Genomic DNA, 6733 nt, shown 5'->3' with positions numbered 1-6733 from the left:
CCTCCCCGGGACCGGGAGAACAGGCTGGAGTCCGGTTAGCAGCGAGCCCCGGGGCAGAAGCCCGCTGCGCCCCATGGAGTGCCAGTGAATAATCCGGATTAACACCTTGCCTTGGCACAATCGCAGCTCATTCCACCCCCCCCACCCCCGCATCTGTTTTGATGGCAGTCATGTCCTGGACCAGTCAACGCCACCGGTTGTCTGTGTCACCCTTTTTTCTGTAGTCAAAAAACAAGTGAAAAGCAAGAGCTGCTGTTTTCCGAGGGGGGCCTGGAGTTCATCCAAGGGTGCTTCCAATCTAAAAAGGTTGAGAGCCGGCGCCCTGGTATTTCTCAGTAACCAGGGAAGGGCCAACACGGCTACAACTGACCCCCCCGAAAACTCAGCTGGCATTTTCCGAAGCGTGCTGTGAGTCTGGAAAGGTTAAAAATCACCGGTTTACATTAAGCGTAAGCACATCCAGGCTGGGGCGAAGCAAAGGTCCGTCTGACCCAGCGGTCTGTGGCAAGTAGCGTTTGCTTTGTAGGACGAGCATAAGAAACGGGGCACGTGTCAAGCGATGAGCCCCTGTTACACCCTCCCAGTTCCTGACAGGCAGTGTCGACATTAGCTGGTATTAAGTGGTGTGAGCTTGTGGGTTTTCCTAGGGGGTGATCTCAGTTGGATAACTTTGCTGGCTGGCCTCATTGGTGTTAACGTTTTTATGCGTGCCCTTCTGATTGCACCCGAGTGGGCAACCGCAGTCAGTGGGACTACTTGTGTGTTGCTTAGACTGTGAGCTTCTGCGGAGTTGAAGCCCTATTTTGGATCTATGCTTGATACATACTTAACGGTCCATAAGCACCTGGGGCTTCATTCTTGATTAAAAGAAAGGGTTAAGAAATAATAAATACTCCTGAGGAATCCTGGATCATTTGTGCATGTAGCCGGTATGATTCATCTGTGTGGCTTGTCGTATTGCTTATGGATTTGAGGTCAGTCCTGCAACATATTCCTGCAAAAAGCTGCCAAATCAGACCCTTAAACAGAACACTGAAATGGGTTAACAAATCTTTACCAATGCCCATTTTAGCATTTAACCATGGAGTCGGCGATACTTATGAATCCACAAGAAAAGTGGTGGTCTGGGTCTAATTTGCAGCAAAAGTTTAATAGTAACTTTTCTAATAAAACGTAAGAAAAGTTCACAGTAGCATGGGTACTTTTATAAAGATTTTTCTACTGGTTAAGGGTTATGAAGCAAAATAACTAATTATGACTAAGTGGCATGTTATTGAATAAACGAACAAAGTGACCATTTTGTGATCCTCTGCTCTTCTATTATTTGTTCACCTTCTGTACTTGGTTCTCCCTCCCTGCTACCAGTGCATTACAGAGGGTCTGTCACATGGGACATGTCGTTCTTAGTGCACTGTTTCACCACCTGTCTTTCAGCCCACTCTGTGCTTGGTGCTCTAAAGTCAAAGGCCTGCCTGAACTGAAAGGTGCATTGGGCTAGCACTGTTAAGGGGTGTCAGTTGCTGTAGCCAGGGGTATACAAAGGAGTGACGTGTCTAGCGTCACGTCCCAACTAAGCCAGGGTTTAATCTGTGTTAGCTCAGTAGGGTTGATGTGCTCGCTCTTGAACAAGCTGGGTTTGATTCTTTGTCTTGCATCCCCAAGAGAAAACTGTTGCAGAGTCCCAGTTGCTGAGTTTTTTAGATTGTGGTATAGGGAACTGAAGGAGTCCGCTGGGACCTTGAGATTGCCAAATGAGTGTGTAAGGCTGGTATTAAAAATAATAGCATATCATTTTGTAAACTGAAAAATGTGATTTGTCAGCCCAAGTGATCTGGAGTCACAGCTGGATTTTTTTGTTTTTTGTTTTTCAGGATAGACTTCCCTCGGTACATGACTTCAGTGTAGGGCTGTATAGCAGGGTAAAGGCAGGTTACGTGGAAGTACGTACATTGAATGGTTAGGGACCAACACCCCCGAACTCTGCAGTAGTGTGTTGAAGACTTGGTTGGAACTGTATCAGTTTCAAACCAGATGCACCTTGGAGGGCAAGGGGGGAAATGCTTATTCACATAAACTCCGATTCCTGTCGACAGCCCCACCGCTCCCTTCCGTGGCATGTTTTTTGTCCTCTTGAGGTGTTGAGGTGTTGGTCCCTGCAGCGTTCAGTCACCCATGTGAAACAGGACATTCTGCTAGAGGATGCTTTTAGGAAATGCCACTGAAGTTGCTTTTCTGATATCAGTACTGAGAGCTTCAGATATTCATGACTTTCCTCCAGCATGTAATAATAATACTTTTATCTTGTATGCTTGCAGGTGACGCGTGTGTTATATTCTGAGATATGTGAACACAGAGCTACTAAACGAGTATGCTTAGAAACGGTCTGATCTGGGCATGGTCACACATGAAAACCTCTTTTTTGCTGTTTGACTTTTTCTTTAAGACCACAGTAAAAGGTGCAGTACTTAAACTTTTTTAAGGCTACTCTTAAACCAAATCTCGTACTTCAGGTTCAGTCCTGAGATTGCGCATAGGTAGTTCCAGACTTCAGTGAAATTGCTCGTGTGTTTGAAAGTAAGGGCGTGATGTGGATGGTTTGCTGCATCTCACTGTTCAGCACTTTATGGGACTGAGCCCTTAACCACTTACTCAAAAAGACCCAGCTAGTCTGACGTTAACTCTTTAGTATAGGATTTGAATTCGTGACCCTTCAGTTCAACAAAGAGAAACTTCCAAATCTGTGAACTTTTGAGTGCCCTCAATTTTTATTTGCTTTGTCAGGAGGGGAAATTGTACAACAGCGTATTAGTTTGGGCTTAATATAAGTAAATATATAAAAGGTAAATATATCAAATAAAGCTGTATACTGTTAGCTGTATGGTTCCCATTTCACAGTGATTGTCAATATACAGCTAAAGATTGATTGTACCTTCTGTGAACCAATAGTAAGCATCTTCCTGCTTTTATCACGATGACGGGTAAAAATCTTTTTTGCTTTGAGTTTTTATCCTAAACCCAACAGTATCTTAAAATGAAATATCTCAGATTCCTAGATGACCAAACAGGTGGAGATACACCCAGTGCAGATTTGGTTACTCCAAATGATTTGTCCTTTGGGACATGTAACAGATTTTTGGCGGTGTACACACATTGTGCAATCAATATCCATTCTTCCCAGTCTCTCTGGGATCCAGTAAGCCTGACAAATTAATTTTCCTAGCTCAGTGTAAGCCTTAGGACCTTAAAAGATTTAGTAGTATTGGTGCAAATGTTACCCTGGGCTTTAGTTTCCAAATTAATGTTTGTCTGCACTCCAAAGTTGTCTTCATTTATCAGTGGAGTATGTGCTGCAGACAAAATATAGCTACAGACAAGCTGATAAGCATTTTCATTTACCAAAAGGAGGGCTGGGACGGGAAGGAAAGAAATGAAGAATGATGCCTGGGCTGGAAGCACAGTTCATTCAAGAAGAGTCCATTTATTTGGAACGTTTCGCAGCAAGGCGGTACTGACAGATGTTGAGATCATGAATAGCTGTCGGCCAGGGGCTTAGAACACTACTTAATTCTGAATGACTGTGAAAATTAACATGCCTTGAACAATCTTTGTCCACTTGTGATGATTCCAACTGGTATCTTAGGGGAGAGAATCTAATATGTCTGGTACTAACACACAAATGTTCTCGTCTTAATCGTTACTGCCTAATCTCTGCTTTAATGCTTTTAAGTCTCCAGGTTAGATTTTAATTTGCATTCCTGAATCATTTTAGGATGATTTTAAAATAAAACCAAAGAAATGAGCAGTGGCCCCAGCAGGCCTGCCAGGCTGTTTTTCTGAGGATTTTCATTAGTCTTTGACTTTATACGACAGCCTATGTGCCATGTGGCTGGTCTCAAAAAACAAATCTTTAGTTATATAATGCGAACATCAAGCTATGTAATGACGAGTCAGACGTGGGACACAAAAGCGTCATGACTAGAGTCCAAATTGAACATCACCCTTTACAGCTGCAGCTTGATCCAAAGCCCATTGAACCCCAGGGAAGGACTCCTATTGATTTCCAAGGGCTTTGGATCTAGCCCAGACAGAATTGAATTTGACTGCGATGAAATGCTGCTGTGCCATGTTGAGTCACATGTGTGCACACAGATGTATGCACTCTATATATGAAATAGTTTCCCAAGGCAACATCAAGGACACAAGCTTTGGTCTCATTCAAAATTGATCAGTGTCTTTAAAGCTAATTTGAACAAATTGCACAGGGCTTTTTGCTTCCCATTGGTTTTAATACTAGAACTAGATTTTTCAGCAAGTCTTTAATATGATACTGCCTTTTATTTAAGGCCTGAATGCAGCATAGTTGAGATGCACAGGTAAATAAATTTGTCTTAAATCTCAGAGGGTTTTTCTCTACAAGTTCTGCTGATAAATTTTACGTGCAGTGGAACAACTCAGAATCCCTCCTTGCGTAACTGCACCTAGCTCTGGGAACAGGGACCATTTAAAGGTGTTATTCCCTCAGTGTCCAGTCTTTTGATAGCCTATATTTTTCTTAATGACTTAGTGCCTGGGCTTAGTTGATGGCACAAAAAATTGGACTTCCATTTAAAACTAAAATGACTCCCCCCTCCCTTATTTCTAGTCCTGTGGAAGAAAAGTGGAGAATGTGAGTTCAGATAAATCTCAGAAATCTCAAATGGGTTGTTTAAAAAAAAAAAAAAAGTGTGGTATTTTTAAGCCAGTCAATTTTCTGGAAGCCTGATTCGTGACGTTTGTTGGCTTGGGGTTGGCAGTATTGCCCCTTCTTGCAACATGAGTTTACAGCAACCAGAAGGTAATTTTCCAGCCTCTCTCTAAGATGTTTCTTGACAATGCAGAAGTAAAATGGAAGCTGTTGTCGTGGCTTTGACTCTCTGTACTCGAGAGCTCCTGTGGACCGTACATCAGTGAGTTACATAGCCTGCATCGCTCTCACAAAGATTTTCTGCAATTACCAGATTTGCATTTGGCCTCATTCCTTATTTCTTTCTACTGGAACATGTATCTTGTCTAAGTTTAATTACAATTTGCTGATAAATGGATGCTGCTGTAGTGCACAGGAGTCTGTTGGCTACTAGTGCCAATGTTTGCTGGAAAAGTCAATGAGGCTTTGGTCTGAAGGAGCCTCGTCTGCTGCCTTTAGCCTTTACCAGACTGTCCTTGTGTTCCATTGATTTAAACGAGAATGACACCTGCCAGCTATGACCAGGTTAATTTTTGCTGCCACTTCACGAGTATGTGCTGTCCTGAATGCTGAGACTTTTCCTTTTTGGTTTTTGGGTTTTTTTTTCGTTTTAGATTCTCAGCTTCCCTGTGAGAGTTTGCGTGCACTGCCCAGACTGCCAAGGGGCTGGGGGCAGAGTCCAGCCTCAGGGCTGGGACAGCGGTCTGTCTGCCTTCTTTTCCCAGGCCTGCCTTTGGTTTGCTGTGGGTGTGTCTACACAAAGTATTTACCGCGGACCTGACAAATTAGCTCCGCAGTAAAATGTCAGTGTCTACATGTGCAGTGCTATTAAGCCAGAGTAAACCAATTAACCTTGCTGTAGGATAGTACTGTCAGACACACATGCTGTCCTACGGCAGAGTTATTTACTCCACCACAACACACATGTAGATGCTGATGGGGCTGGCATGAGGATCCTCCAATGTGGGGGCTGCCTGCCAGCTAGTCCCACACTGTAGCCTGTTGTGCCCCTGCCAGCCCCTCCGCAGCACGTTGAGCCAGGTCAGAAGAGCCCTGGGCTGGCAGGCTGACCCTGCCAGCGGGGGCTGCTCCACCTAGGCTCAATGTGCTGCGGTCCCGGGCACATGTGCAAATGTGGCACCCAAGAGCAATAAATTCTAGCACAAACTGTGTCGGAGTTTATTCAGCTGCATTAATGACATGTGTAGATGCTCCCAGTGTGACCTTAACTAAGTCCCACAGGGTCTAATCCTTTCCCCACTGAAAAAATTGGAGCCCCAATGCTGTGACTCGGGATACCCTTTTGTAAACTCATGGCAAATGCCCTGGGGGAAGGTTAGGGGGAATATATTGCCTCACTCCAATCCCCTCGTAAATAAATATCCTGTTTCTGACCCATTCAGGGCAGCTGCAGGACTTTTGTGTTCTCATGCCCTTCCTTCGCCTGCTTTATGGTCTACTCTCTGACCTCTTGGGCAGTTGTGAATCAGAACTCATGGCAGAGGTGATTATCTTTTATTAGACCAACTGGATATTTGCAAAAATAAATGTCTTTATTTGCGAGTTTTTGGGCACACACCCTTCCACAGGCATAAGAGAATGCAAAGATTGTAAAATTTCTCCTAGGTAGAAATGAAAACGTATGAAGTGGTTTGGGAGTTTCCCGTTCAAGGAGCTTTGTAAATGCAAGGTAACAGTATAATCCAGGGGCGGGCAATTATTTTGGGCAGAGGGCCTCTTACTGAGTTTTGGCAAGCCATAGAGGGCCGCATGACAGGCAGCCCAGGGCAGATGAATATGAATTTTCTAAATTTTTTTAGGGGCCCTGTGGGCCAGATAAAATAGCCTGGCAGGCCACATCCAGCCCCCGGGCCACATTTTGCCCACCCCTGGTATAATCGGTAGCATGTACCATGCTGGGAAACAAATAATGTTTTCCTGAGTCCCTTGGTTCTCTAGCTGTAAATTATTCTTAAGTCTGGCATGAGATGATTTAGCGTTAGTTGGATT

Source organism: Alligator sinensis, unplaced genomic scaffold, assembly GCF_000455745.1.
Source record: "Alligator sinensis unplaced genomic scaffold, ASM45574v1 scaffold157_1, whole genome shotgun sequence".
Lineage (NCBI taxonomy): Eukaryota > Metazoa > Chordata > Crocodylia > Alligatoridae > Alligator > Alligator sinensis.
Note: the sequence above shows the minus strand (reverse complement) of the source record.